At 37.9% G+C, this 16,211-nt stretch overlaps 1 protein-coding gene and 1 long non-coding RNA gene across 5 annotated transcripts in view; one reads left to right on the top strand and one right to left on the bottom strand.

Moving 5' to 3' along the window:
- The window catches only part of LOC134754343 (protein NDRG3-like), a 110,259-nt gene that overhangs the window by 18,575 nt on the left and 75,473 nt on the right, over nucleotides 1–16,211 (top strand). The window lies entirely within an intron of this gene.
- Nucleotides 12,628–13,047, bottom strand: LOC134754516 (uncharacterized). The gene is made up of 2 exons (XR_010128922.1): nucleotides 12,976–13,047; nucleotides 12,628–12,821 (listed from the first exon to the last, which is right to left on the bottom strand). It is a non-coding gene; the product is annotated as an uncharacterized LOC134754516 (long non-coding RNA).

Raw genomic sequence — 16,211 nt, 5'->3', positions numbered from 1 at the left:
AGAGCGTATTTTTAGTGGCCTTCGAGTTAATATAATGATAGGCCTGATTCTAACTTTAATATACGAGGGTGGGTTGATAAAAAACCGAAACGACAATTCAGTTTCAAAATATTGATATAAATTCCTTCTCTATCATAATTTAAAATCTTTCTCAATTAAGTATTTAAAAAAATTGTTCATGTTTATTTGTTTTAAAAAAAATACTATTGAGGTTTGAAGTGTCACTTTTCCATTTTGTCCAGTTGTCATACAGTTTTAAGTTTAAAAAGGAAAAACGGGAACCCACATTAAAACTGTGTTGCATCGTGCCATATGGGACTCTTCTTTTTGTATCGTCCGCACTTGGGTAGATGATTTCATACGGAGACGGCAAAGCGTCAATGGCGTGTCCCAGGAGTTGGAGACCAAATGAGGTGTAAATCCCAGAAACGACCAAAAAACTAAGAATATTGTATTAAAAGACCGTCGATAACTACCTAGGGAGACAGCAGGGATTGTAAACAGCTCGCCGGAATATGTTTTCAATAATCCGATCCATATCGTATTGACCTAATATTGGACGTATAGTAAAAGACGCATAGTAGAAGTGAAAGTTCGAATCAGGCCGTATATTCGTGTATAGTATGAATTATCTCAGTAGATTTTTTTGGGTTTGGGCCCTAATCCGTTAAACAAAAGCCTTTGTTTCTTTTAAAAGCGGTCTACAGCACGTGCGAAAGCAACCATGTCATTTAAAAAGCAACTATCGTGATAGTATCAAGGTTCAAATTCATGTGAGAGCTCATTCAGAGAATTAACAATCAGGGTGGTCTTGTTTTTGGAAATAACAAAACTTCTTATCTCCGAAAGGGTTGTTTTATGAATTTGAATTTGGGCTTGTTCCCCTTACTTATGTCGGGGCTATTAGCAGTAAGTAGTGTAACCACTGCTTAAAGTAAACAATACCTTTTGTTTAACAGATTAGGGCCCGAGCTCGAAAAAATCATCTGAAATAATTCATACTATAACAACTATTACCGATGCGATTAGAGTTGTGTAGACACATGTGCTACGCCGTAGCGCGTAGAAGGTAAATGTAGCGGAAAATGGTTCTTAGTACTGAAGCGCTGCATTGTGTCATGAGCACTGAATGGGGACGGGAGCCTTATTCTGATTATAATAACAGGTTCTTGTTTTTGGACATAACAAAACTTGTTATCTCCGAAAGGGCTGTTTCATGAATTTGAACCATATAATGAGAATAGTAAATTTGCTTTTAAACGGGCTTGTTCCCCTTACTTATGTCGGGGCTTATTAGCAGTAAACAGTGTAACCACTGCTTAAAGGAAACAATACCTTTTGTTTAACAGACTAGGGCCCGAGCTCGAAAAAATCATCTGAGATAATTCATACTTTAACAACTACATATTACCGTTGCGCATAACTTTTTCGTGGTGCTGTAGAGTTGTGTAGACACATGTGCTACGCCGTAGCGCGTAGAAGGTAAATGTAGCGGAAAATGGTTCTTAGCTCGGAGGATAAGGTTCTTAGTACTGAAGCGCTGCATTGTGTCATGAGCACTGAATGGGGACGGGAGCCGTATTCTGATTATAATAACAGCGTAATTTGATCTGGATTTGTTATGCTTATGATCTGTCAGTGTCAAAAGTGACGTTTCTGGTTGATAAAAAAAAAACAGATCAAATTCACACCCTAGTACTACAATAAGAATACGCCTCCTTGTTGCGTGCTTTCCCCAGTAAATAGCGAGTAGTTCGTAGGAGCATGATGCGTATGTAAGTCAGCATTAAATTAAAATAGTGACACGAACGAGCGTTTAGTATAACAAAGTTAAATGTTTCCAGAGCTATATATAACATGTTCTGTTTTTGCAAGAAAGTATCCCACATCGTTGTGGTTGTGTTCGCACTTGTGGCGTCCGACCGCGAAAACGCCAGACTTAACACTCTCAGGCCAACATTACGAGTATTTATTTGTTAAGATTCGACTTGCCTATTTACCTTACAGAAGATTTGCGACATTCATTGTTTTATTACATTTCGTACCTATGCGTAATTGGAGGCCCTCTAGAATTGTCAAAATATTTCTAGGTATCTTTGTGAAAAAGACTGCGCAGGCATTTTTAAGGGCAGTTTGAGTGTCATACAAAGGAAGCTTTATACTTGTACTACTTATAGTCTGCCTGTGTCTATGTATGTACGTGTAGTGATGTGGTCAGTTGTAAATCTGCACACAAACTCATTGAACTGTTTTCGTGTGAGAATATTGTATCTCACACGAAAACATTCAATTACAAAACTGTTTTTAATAGCTGTCGCAGTTTATAATTATGATGGAGCAGAATTGCAGTACCGTGTGGTACCATCTAACTCTCACCGTCAAGTGTGGATATAGATTTAGTTAAAATAATGTTTGTTTAAAGCCAAACCACAGAATAAGTTTAGTAATAGTATTACCATCATACAGAACGGCCACGCACCGCCCCGCCCCGATTCGAATTACGAGTACCTCGCCCCGCGACAGTAGATTGACGATCTTTTGCCGGCCGTTTTAAAGCAACTTACAGTACTTACACAATGACGCATGCCGCGTGTACAGACGTGCCGTTCACACATAGAAACGCAAGTGATTTTTATGTATAGCGTGTCCACCCTATGGCCAAACATCGGATTTTTGAGGCCGAAATTAAATGACAGGTAGGGAGGTCCTTTATCGATAAACTCCATTATCGATGCTTTTCCTATATATTAGTGATCGCTCCCAACTTTATTTGGAAGGGTTTTTTTTATGAGTATTATTATGGAGACAGTGGTAAAATAGATTACATAAATCATACTTCAAATTATTGCTAGGTTATGAGTACCTTTGCATTATGAAATAGTTATTACAAGAATTATATAGCGTATTTTTATAGCCCTTCGTATTTTCGTCCAAATATTATTACTTACTGTGTGCTTCATGAAGCGATTGAATTAAACAACAACTGCTATTTATACATATAATACAAGATATTATTTATCTTTTATTGAACTTCAAAGTCGGTTCAAACTTGTTATTAGTTCAGCTACTAATAGTCACAAGCAAATAGTTACAGGTATCAATGTCACCTAATCAAAGAGTTCACCCCGTTCAGCTAAATATAGCGTTCACCGAGCTATTAGTAACACCAAACACCAGGTTTGAGAATTTAAAGTAACGTCCGACTGCTCGCAATGAACTTCGTAATGGCGCATTTGAAGTTCCTTTTTTAGGGTTCTTAAATTTTAAATGGCTAAACATGTTACTCGTAAAAAATATTTCTTCTTTCATCCGCCACTCATCACGGATTGAAGCATGCTTCCGCCAGTCGCTGCAAAAAGCGCCCAGGGGGGCGATTTTTTGAATTTCGATCACTTGATTTCGGTGGTCGAAGTCGGTGGAAAACGGTGAAATGCAATTTTTTTTTAATACGACCGATAGAAATTGGGAATCGAGTGCTAGGTATTGACAGCTCGTTTTCAATTCTATTAGTAGAATTTAAATGCCTAGTAGTGGAGATATTACTTAACGAAATACACGAAATCGAGCGGTCAAAATTCTAAAATCGGCCCCCGTCGTCCCATCATGTTTTTTTGGTCTGCCCCGGCTAACCTATAATACGTACGTAATTATACGTAAAAAATTAAGTATAAGATTGAGATAGCAGCCTGGACCTGAGGATGACTTTTACTCGTATATCTGATAGACTGACAATGATAAAGCTCATGCTTTGAGAAGTATCTCGTATACACAGCGTTTCACTTACAAAAGTTGCTCAAAAAAGTCTACATCTTGGTCAAAAAGTCAAAACAGTACATCTACGGTTAACTATTACATGTATAGGAAGGTGGCCCGTGACTCGCTTGTTTTCACTATGTACTTAATCGTAATCACTTATACTAGTAGATGACATCCAATTATCGGGTCATTTTACAAAGTTAGTTACTTAAATACCATACAGAGTACCATGCACCAGTGCAATTATATTTTAACTAGTACTTAAACCGCTAAACGTGTGATTAAATTTCCATTCGATAATATTACCTATTGTAATTAAAGCCGGTATACAGCGTCATTCAGACGCCAAATCGATTTAATTATTTATTAGAAACTGTCTGGTCCTTAGTATTTAAAGAACGACTTTACAAGGAAATTGTGTCGTTGGTGTTCTGTTATTTAAAATATGAGACACTATATCCAACAGCATGTTACTTTGAATGACAGAAGTAAGCCAAAAATAATTACTTAATAACTATTACTGTATGTACATATGTTATGATAATACTATTATTTATTCTGTGCTTATGTAGAAAAGCCTACTTATTAGAGGCGGTACGCGAAACAGAAAAAGACGGTTTCACCGTATTTCCATGTTTTATTGTTATTAATATGTTTTTATGACATACCTACGCTTTCTACTATACATGACATAATTCATTTTATTACCTACCTTATCCTTTTATTTAATATTTTGTATAAATACCCGAAAAAAGGATAAGCTCTCTTTGTTTGTGGTCGCGCGCTCCATCGTAGCGTCAGATCAGCATCAGAACTTCTTAAGTCGAATCTGCTAAATTAATACGTTGTTTTGGCTTGCGCGATACGAGTGCACTGCACCCATATTTTCAACAAAGTTCCGAAAAGGAGGACATCTAAATGTTATACGCAAGAAAACGTAGCTAAACGGTTTAGTTTTTGAAATTCATACTTGTTTATATTATTGCTATGATTTATAGCAGATTTCAACATTATCAACATACGAGTGCACTGCATGACTGCACCCATATAACGTTGTACTAGATGTGAATATTCGACCTATTTCTGTGAAATTCACGTGATCGCGTGTCGGCACGTGTGTGGGGGGGAGGGGGGGGGGTATTAACCTTTTCATGAGAATGCACGTAGGCTCTGCAGTGACATCGTCTCTTTTCACAATATTTTACTACGTGTATGTTAGAGTAAAACCATTCTTGAATGCATGCACTTCCTTGAGTTTTTTCAATCTTAAATCAAATTATAATGGAGATCGTTGAATCCGGATTCAGATCCGGAAAATAGTTTACATAATATAACAGCAAGAAATATTTATAATTCCGCCTGCTTACTTCGCCAACTTGAGGTACCTCTCAAGATTATCCATTAGAATCCCAAATTTTTTGACTTGCTGCGACTTTATACCCTATATCTATGGTATTGAAGACGATCTTCGATAGCAATTTCGAACTTCCAAAAATAATAGTCTGCGTTTATTTATACATACATACGAAGGGTTAAGCTGGCCACTGTATTCGCGAGTTTGATAAATCTTCCTGTCTATTTTAGTATCTGGGGATTATAAACAGAGATTACCACGGATGAATAGAACCATAAACGAAGTTAGTTGATCTAAAACTTGCTATAACTAAATTAATCATTCATCTAAAAGGCTTCGACAGAGGTTTGGCTTTAGACTGTTTTGTTTGTTGTTGTTGTGCAAAATTGAACTGATATAAATCGTCTTACTACTACAGTGGATAACACGAATCTCAAGGGAAAATAATTAAAACCTTCAAGATTACACGTAGAGATTACGTTTTTTTAACGTATAATGGTTAAGGTAACCTCCATATTAAAGAGAGTACATGTCGTAGACATTGTATTTTTAGATTATTCGGTGTTAAAACAAAAAAAACTAGTCAGAACAGCACCCTAATATTAGTAGTAACTAGTAATTACGAGTTACCCAGACTTCGGGACTTTAGGGGAAGAGAATACATGTTTTTTCTTAGTAACAGTGAAAAGATTTACGTTATCAAGGTTTTGCCGCCGTAATGTTACTCATACCAATGTAAAACATTGTACTTATTGTTTGGATGCTTGTTAATACTTAATCACGCAAACGCTGTTGAACTGTAGACGGATTTTGACGATTTACATCAAACAACCGTTGTTAGAATTCTCTCTGTAGTTACCAGCATGTATCTAATAACAGGGCAGCCCTGGCAAAACTATCAGGTTACACCGTCCGAACTCTTTTACAAGGTATTGCATTACACGATTTATTCATTTTCAACTCTACGTACTCCAGTTAAGGTTAACTTTAAGTACAGAATCGTTCGTTTCAATCACGACTCAGTCCACGTATTTTCTTAATCCGATTAGAGTATCGATTGGAATGGAAATGAATATCTATTTGGACGGTTATTGTGTGGAAAAAAACGTTAAATTGTAGTTATTATAGCGTAACATTTTATAAGCAGTTTGAGTACAATAGAGAAGCTTAATGCGATCGCTCGTTTGGCATAATAACGGTTTATTAGGCTGCGTCCACACTGTTGGGCTGCATCGCACCGAATATCATAACAAACATGAGTTTACGCTTAAGGCCGTTCCATCGGTTTGCCGCTATCACTGTCACATTTCGCAAGAAAGAACGGGAAAGACCATGCGCGCCAAGTGTCAATTTTGATCGAATTTTGTCGATTTTTATTTATTTTAAAAACGTTGCCTCACAATATCGAAATGCGAAAGCGGTAAAATTACTATTTAAATTAATTTTGTATCAAGCAGAAACGTTTACGAACGATGCTATTAAGCTTAGAAATAAATTAAAAGTGGAAAATTCACTGTCTTGGGTGGGACTTGAACCCACGACCACTGGATCACTAGTAAGTGCTCTACCATCTGAGCCACCAAGACCGTACCCAATGCACCGGATATTTCCACCATATATTAGCCATTAGGGAGGCTCTAGCGACATCTACCGTAAGAGTGTTACACTTCTTAAACTCTTGGAACTCCGGTAGTCGTTTTTTTAGGGTTTCGTACCCAAAGGGTAAAAACGGGCCCTATTACTAAGACTCCGCTGTCCGTCTGTCCGTCCGTCTGTCACCAGGCTATATCTCATGAACCGTGATAGCTAGACAGTTGAAATTTTCACAGATGATGTATTTCTGTTGCCGCTATAACAACAAATACTAAAAAGTACGGAACCCTCGGTGCGCGAGTCCGACTCGCACTTGGCCGGTTTTTTTTAATACATTTCAAAGTTGAATGTTAGATTATTTTTTACCTCTTTCACAAACTTTAAAGGGTCGTAGTTTTTTTATTTACAAAATGTACACCAAATGTTAACTTTAACACAACTAAACAACACATAAGACAAGAACAATAAAACATTTTGATGGTTTTAATTTCATTCCACTTCGAATAAAAGTTTCACTTGCATCGTGGTTTCCTAAAACCACACAATTTTTTTTTGTTAAGAAAACTTATGGCTAGAGTAAAAAGTTAGGTGGTAACATAGAAACAGTGATTTTGGTTAAAAATACAAATAAGACCAGCCCAGACGGGGAAATATTTCGTACAATCTGATTAATTTCTCATTTACATTCTGTGGTGTGGTCGAAAAAATTTAATTGTCTCGGTGATTCCTAAAGCAATTCCTATTGCAAAGACCAGTTCCCAAACTGGACATTCAAGTTGAAAATTAGGTCAGAATTTAAATAATTATGGATCAATCTCATCTACCGGCCACATGTACAAAATTAAATCACCAATTTTAGATTCATGGCGACAAACGAGCTCTTGAAATAAACAACTTGCCCCCAAACCTGCATACTAACATCGAAATTTGTCAATTTCATCCGCACCTCCTGATTTGATCGGTAACGTCACAATCTTACAATCGAATCAACCACTTTTCTGTAAATCATATATATCGAAACCGTTTGTGATCCCTTTATAATTATCACACGGGTACTAAGTGCAATATCTTCGATATCATGTTCTCGACATATACTCGTGACTATGTCTTCTTTGCTATTCGGTATCATTTTATTTGTCAATCTCATGTCAATTTAGTTCGCATAATTCTGGAGGCGACCTTAAGTACATTCACTTCACGTATAGATTTTAAAAAAAGGGGCCCACTGACTATCAGTCCGCCGGACGATATCGGCCTGTCAGTTAGAACAAAAATTTGACAGTTCCGAACAACTGACAGGCCGATGTCGTCCGGCGGACTGATAGTCAGTGGGCCCCAGGAAGCGGTGGTGGCCTAGCGGTAAGAGCGTGCGACTTGCAATCCGGAGGTCGCGGGTTCAGACCAATACCTTTTTCGGAACTTATGTATGAAATATCATTTAATATTTACCAGTCGCTTTTCGGTGAAGGAAAACATCGTGAGGAAACCGGACTAATCCCAATAAGGCCTAGTTTTCCCTCTGGGTTGGAAGGTCAGATGGCAGTCGCTTTCGTAAAAAACTAGTGCCTACGCCAATTCTTGGGATTAGTTGCCAAGCGGACCCCACGCTCCCACAAGAGCCGTGGCAAAGTGCCGGAACCACGCGAGGAAGAAGAGATAGATTTTATATAATTATGTTTAACAGTTGTAACCGCGTTCTTTAATGACCTTAAATAATCTATACTATAGCAAATGTAATATTGACGTACAGGGTCCTATAAAGTCCTATTGATATGAGACGAAAATACTTACTAGTGACTGAGATACTGGTAATTTCTAATATACAATTATTACGCGTGAGCGAATGCGTTCCTCCCAAAGAAATGTACATACAGTGGAATCCGTTTATTACGACTCCGCTTATAGACCAACCGCTTACTATGACGTAATTTCTGTGTGAAGTTTGGTTTTCATATAAAATTCTTTGTGACAAAGTCGGATAAGATGACTTCGACTTATAGTGACAAACTGACCTATAAATCCTATTTTCATGAAATTATTTATGTCCGGTTATACTAACACATTCGCTGGTTTTCGTGGCCGTCCCTACGTCTTTCCCTGCGAGGACGTTTGGGGCGTGCGTGGCGTGTAAGATGTTTTAGTTTTGATTCTCAGAGACAAGTTGATAATTGGTACAGATCCCTTTGAAAAACTTAACAAAAATAAAACGTTAATCAACTATGCTTTATATGACATCCGCTTAGTATGACGTATTTGTCACTTCCCTTCGATGTCATTATAAGCGGATTCTACTGTATATTCAATTTGCTCTTACCATATTCAACAAGAACAATAACCACAGGCGTTTGTTAAGTTTTTACCGCAGCTAGTTCAACATGAAATGGGTCGTGCTGCGTCGTTATTGGCACTAGGCAGCTAATCGCGTTAGCGTAATACACAGCTCCATACCTACTACTAACCACTTACTATTGCGATGTGCTATCCGGACCAGTGTAACTTTCTAGATCTATCAACTATTTGTAACTGTAGAGCGCACATATACTGGTTCTCATGAGCAGTACTGCTGCACCCGGTAAGTGATTGGAACGCCACCGACGTACTAACATACTAAAAGCAACATTTTAAGTGACGAATGTAGACCTTATCTCCTTGCTTTTAGGTTTACAAGTAGACAGTTAACTGTGTCGATGGTGGTACACGACGTGCAAACAGATTATTACATAAGAGCTCACACCGAATGTCTGTGTAAATATTTGCAGATTACATACTCGCGTTATTTTTGTGAGACGATTATATTTTTTTTTGTTGTGGGTAGAATCTGAACTGACTGGATAAGGGACAAAAGTAAATTGAAATAGGAACCTAGAATTTTTAATGTTTATTAAATGACAGTGTGAATACCTACTCTGTTACATGTTTATTATCATCAAATTTAAACCGAAGAAATCATGCTCAATACTACAAAACAAGAGCTTTTAACTTTCAAAGCCTTTAAAAAGCCTTTGTGAACCTTTTCAGTCAAAACTTGCATTAGTCGGGTACACTTTAACGACAAACTGTTTTAGTATAATGCGATGCGGAACTCGAATAATGTGATTTGACTTGTGTAGTGGCCGCAATTGATGACAACGGGTGCTACGAATATTCCATGACGTTTTAGACAGCTCGTGGCATGGTAATTCAACATTGCATAAGCACCCTCCAAACTTGTGCGCGAATCGTGGCGCGAAGCCGCGATGCCTGCTCCACACGCGTTCGCGGCTTCGCGCTGCGATTACGCGCTGTTACCTACTGTCAGTTTGCTTGTGAAAATGTTTTAACAAGCAAATCGGCTTCGGCGTCCAAAATGTGAGCACAAGCGGAAAAAAATATTTGAAATCCGAATCAAATAACAAAACCGCGCAACGATATTCATTTAAAGTAATTCGCAAGTTGTAAACCTTTCCGCGAAAATAATCCGCTCTAGAAACGCTTGCTGGTATAAGCCGACACTAATACATATCCCTACAGACCTAAACGCGGCAATCAGTAAAGGCCCAAGTACGTCTTGAACTTCATTGTACATTCACTCTTTTCTTTTGCCGTATTGCCGTTATTAGGTACATCGGAAAATAAGCACGTAGAGCTACGAGAACTTTAGAGAACGCTTCAAAAGGAATAAATAAGAATTACAAAACATATTTTCTTTTATAGCCCGCTCTTTGTTTGCGATGACGTGCCTACGTATGTTTTGGGGAAAAATGTGTCGTCGCATATTTTGACAGATCATTAGGCGTAATTTTGGGTTTCTGTTATTTTTAAATCATGAATTGCGTCATTGAACGGTAATACCTATTATTTTTGATAAATAGTCTGTGTCGTTTTACCCAAGTATTCAAAATCTACGACGTTTGATATATGTGTCTGAACCATGTGAATACCACAGCCTAATTATAATACGCTGTAATTGGTTAATAATATGAGTATACAGCCTATAATTGTATCATTACAAAGTGCGCTTAATTACTTGGCTGTTATAGTGTTATATAGGGTGGGCCAGTGACAAATTCTCTTTTCGTCTCGACGCCTTTCGTTAAAATGCATTTATCATGGCCCACCCTATAGTATTCCGTATGCAAATTATAACCTGATTACTGACTAAATAGTGCACGACATACCCATTAATGTCAGTAATATCACCTAATATAATTTTGAGTAGGTGATCGGACTGTCTATTCTAATTGGTTATGTATTTCAGTATGAATATCAATATTCAAACTGTCTCCTACAAAATTTAAAAATTGATCGTTTACAGTAGTCATAATGATTTTCAAGTATCTATATTAAATTTCGTTGAGACATTTGAGAGGATAATAATTATTAACTATTTGAAATAGATTACAGAGTTGTTCAGATAAAGAAGACCCGCCTTCCATATAGATTTTCGTACTTTGACCCGCCTGTTGCTATCTCTATTGCACTCGCATTATTATATTGCTGTCTAATTCGCACAGTGACATTGACAACCGGCATCATGGGCGTGCTGTTTTTTTTAGGATGGATGTCCATATTGTCTGTAGAAGCAGTGGCGTTTGCCCAATCTGGGGAACTATTACTTCCCGTCGCTGTGTTTAAACACCGCGTATAGTCAAATTTTATTTTCAAATTTCCTTCCCGATCCTAAATCGCGCCAAACTAAGTACTTATACAGCAGATAGCAATACGCTCCGAATCTGACTCAGTTCTCTCGTCTAGACGAAACTATTGGCCAGCTCTAGCGAAAATATCTATTGGCCAATAACCGCGGCGTCTGGTCGTGAATCCACTTCCAGATTATCGAGGGCAGTTTATTGTCTATAAAATGTATTTGGTATATGACTAATTTAAGGATGACTCACGTTAGACCGGGCCGTGTCCGGGCCGGAGCTTCTGGCGCTTCGTTTCCTATGGAAAGCATCACGTGATCACCTGTCATGTCATAGAAAAGTAAGCGCCGGAAGTTCCGGCCCGGACACGGCCCGGTCTAACGTGAGTCATCCTTTAATGTGCGAAATGTCAGCCCAGCGGCCGTATCCTAACGCAATAGATAGTGTGGTACTATAAATATTAAATTGATGTAAGTACATTGATACTGCATGAACACAATAAAATGTGTGAACGCGCAGAATGTGGAATGAGTTATCTCCTGAAATATTTCTTTTGCGTTACGACATGGGGTTCTTCAAGAAGCGGGTATTCAGGGTTCTCAAGGGTCGGCAACGCATAGTGACTCCTCCGGTATTGCTTGTCCAATCTCCATTGGCGACATATTTAGTTATTAAAGCCACTTTAATAACTAAATATGACGAAGTAATTGACACTGGATAGGTTTAGTTCTTTCTAAAAATATCACCTATATTCGTTTTATATCCGACTTAAAGAGATCCGTTGAGTACCTACAATGTAATTTATCGGAGAGCACTGTTTCACGTGTTAATTAAGTTAATGTTCTAAACAATGGTATAAGCGGCGTATGCCCTCTGGCTTTGTTTTAAGAAAACAGTAACTTAAGACGAAAGTGAAGGACCCGCGCGAAATCGTTTTTTCATACAAACGTAGTCCTCATTTTCCTGTCTGGATATTAACGTTATGAAAATATTTTGTAACAATTTCTTGAATATCAACCACAGCTATGCCTAACGTTTGTTTTTTTTTCGAATTTTAATTTATCATAAGAATTAGGAGCATTTAAAAAATTGTATGAAATCTGCTCCAAATTCGCTCCAAATTTTTATAATAAAAAACCGGCCAAGTGCGAGTCCGTTTTTTTATGCGAAACATGAGTGATTAGTAAATTGCGGTTTACGATTTATGATGTAATAAAAAAAACTACTTACCAGATCTCGTTCAAATCCAATTTTCGGTGGAAGTTTGCATGGTAATGTACATCATATATTTTTTTCAGTTTTATCATTCTCTTATTTTAAAAGTTACAGGGGGAGGGACACATATTTTACCACTTTGGAAGTGTCTCTCGCGCAAAATATTCAGTTTAGAAAAAAATGATATTAGAAACCTCAATATCATTTTTGAAGACCTATCCATAGATACCCCACACGTATGGGTTTGATGAAAAAAAAAATTGAGTTTCAGTTCCAAGCTTCCAAGTATGGGGAGCCCCCAAAATTTATTGTTTTTTTATTTATTTTTGTGTGAAAATCTTAATGCGGTTCACAGAATACATCTACTTACCAAGTTTCAACATTATAGTTCTTATAGTTTCAGAGAGAAGTGGCTGTGACATACGGACGGACAGACAGACAGACATGACGAATCTATAAGGGTTCCGTTTTTTGCCATTTGGCTACGGAACCCTAATAAAATCGAAAAAAGTCAAACGTAGGGGCAATAGCTACTATGGTTAATATACATCAAATTATGTTCAAATATTGTCCATATTGTTAATATCCAGAGAGGAAAATGGGGACAACGTTTGTATGGAGAAACGGCCGTCCCCTTTCCTTTTAAGGAACAAATCCATCCCCAAGGGAGCTAAAGCTAACCCATAATTCCTTTGTCAACTCTCCAACAATTGAACTGAACCGATTTTATACAGTAACTGAATTTAATAGAGTCTGCCAGTACAATCGTCTCACCTAAGGTAAATAATTATCGCACGTGATGGTCGCACTTGTCTACATGACAGCTCGATAATGACTGTTTGTCTCTTTCAAATTATTTTATCACGTGGATGACGCCATCCTTCACACGGCTGCTCACAACACAGTTGTTTTCAACATTTAACGAAGGTATTTATTTATAAACAGTATACGGGTAATAACATAAGTACGAGTATGTTAATGTCGATAGTGACGTGTGTTGACTTTCTGGAAACACGTGTCGAAGGGCTCCGAGCACATGTGCCTTCATGAGAATACGATTATGTGCATGCGGAATTTAATTATGGTAATGGATGCGTCTAGGAAGGTTTTTCACAGTTTTATTCATGAACGTATATTTTGACCCATGCCGTCTGAGTTTCGTTAAATTGCGATAAAAACGGGTGTTCGTGCAGTTGGAAGGATTCCAGGGTAACAATTTTCCATTATGGTAGTAGTTATTTTACATATTCATAAAAGTAAAGGCAATTAAACCACAATTCTAACAAATCACGAGTTATTGGTACACATATTGACATTTATCGTTTGTTTTTTAATCGTGACTGACACGACTCTGCGACTACCGCGTACATCGAAATTCGAATCTTCATCTTTTTTTAGAGAGGCGTCATCTATCTTTTTTTAGAGTGACTACCGCGCGCATACACGAATTTTGATTTTAGAAACTCACAATTTAGCCGGATTTTACAATAGCCGGTGTGCCATATACATGCTTGTAGACAACAACGCTTAAATATCCGTTGCCTCATCAATCTCATCATCATATAAACTTTTATGCAAGACTAGATTGTTTAGATACTGTACCTTCTGCTGACTGGCTATGTAAGGTCTTCTCATTCATTTTCATTCCTCTAAGACGGATTATGTGAATACTTTGAATACTTAAATATAGGCCTAACAAATTAATTCACGTACAATGAACGTTTTCCCCCTTCGTGACGCTTAATTTTAGCCACCACTCAACGTCAAGGCCGCCAAGCCCTTAAAGCTGAGTTACGAACGTTCCATGGTCATGAAATATTTGCGTCGACAAGCAAAGACAATTCCTTTTCATGAAATCTATTAAGATTACGCTCATTGCGTAAGCATCCTAAATCTTGGGATCCCTAAGATGCGAGTACTAGGACGTGCTTGGTACATTCGTTTTCAAATTGAAAGTGCCGAAGTTGCCCCAGCCTCTAGTTGGCCCTTCGCCAAGACGCCCGGTCGATCGTACAGTGCTCGTACCTACTCGAGGCGCTTTCCGACTCGACCTTATTTTCAAATCGTTTGTGTTTTGGTTTTTACTTAGCAATTAAATGCATGTTTGGCCGTGTCGGGTTCCGGGAGAGCAATTTGCTTATCTAATAATAGACGCTGGTGTTGGATTCAATTTCTCGTCTAATTAATACACTTTTAAGTAGAAGGCAGAAGACTAAACTTAGTTATTTTACTTAACATAATACTAAAAAGTTTCATGCAACCAAGCCTTCAAACAGTCCGTAGCTGGCCATAATCATTCTTTTGTATCAACCGCGTAGACCTATAATTGCCACTGATTTGACTTCTATTAAGGATGACTCACGTTAGACCGGGCCGTGTCCGGACCGGAGCTTCCGGCGCTTACTTTTCGATGACATGACAGGTGATCACGTGATGCCTTCCATAGAAAACGAAGCGCCGGAAGCTCCGGCCCGGACACGTCCCGGTCTAACGCGAGTCATCCTTAACTTATGTTTTTTTTTTTGAAGTAAAGCTTGTTTAGGCGCGACTAAATTTATTTTTCTGACGGAAGTAACGCTCAGTAGTGTCACCACACGTACAAAAGGGCATACGTCAAAGTGCCAACATAGCGATAAACGGCATCGTCAAAGAAGTTTTACTTCAATCGCTCGTAAAGATTACACGCACACACTTTTTTTACTTTATTTAAGGGGTGGGAACAACACTGACAAGTTCCTACATACTAACAGATCGGGTTGTAATTAATTATATTTAATTATTCGCCTTGAATAAATGAAGACTATTTGATCCATAAGCTTTATAATTATTACCTAGCTATTCTATGCTTCTTCCTAGTGATGCAATAACAAATGTTTGCCATTTCACCCGCGAAGAGTGAAAACGTCGAGAAAGTGCATTTAGTAGACGTTGGCAATAGCATCGCCCTATCGGTTTTTATGACTGTGACGTCCGTGCGTTGGGCGCAGTATCTACCTCGTACCCCCTGTCGACTAGTGACAACCGCAGCTCATTGTATAGGTTCAAGCTTCTTAATTTTTTGAAATTATCATCGTATACTTTGCTTAGAGTGTAGTTATTGTCGATAGTTGCCCAGATCCTCCCCAGGACCTTATTTGTATTTCCGAGGCCATGACCAGATTTTCAGCCCGTTTGAGCATCGGCTAGTCGAGTAGCATTTCCTGATGTGGCAGTGGATGCATTTTAAGCTCCTCAATTTATTATCATAATTAAAATTCTTTACATCTTTGTTAATGACAATATGACGGATCAGCAGAATTTCCTGCCACTGGCAATGGCTATACCTAGTTACCTAGCTACTAGGAGATTCTAACCTTTGTAAATTAACCCTTTTTTTTCAAGACAAAAAAATATTGACATGAAGATATTGATATTAACTCATAATATGCTAACAATGTCTGGTATAAATGACACAGTACATATCAATGAACCATCACTTGTTTATGCATTATTTATTTTATTTATCTTTCCAAAGAAAGCAAACCCTTTTCTTGCCCTTTTATGTGTATCAAGCCGATATATTATCGTCTGGATTATGATCGAACGTTCCGACCCAGTTGCAAGGAAAGCTAGGGCACACCCTGTATGGCGTAAAACGTAGGTAATTCAATGTCACATATGTCTTTTTA

The sequence above is a fragment of the Cydia strobilella genome, chromosome Z (assembly GCF_947568885.1).
Source record: "Cydia strobilella chromosome Z, ilCydStro3.1, whole genome shotgun sequence".
Taxonomy (NCBI): Eukaryota; Metazoa; Arthropoda; class Insecta; order Lepidoptera; family Tortricidae; genus Cydia; species Cydia strobilella.
Note: the sequence above shows the minus strand (reverse complement) of the source record. Positions and strands in the feature narration are given on the sequence as shown.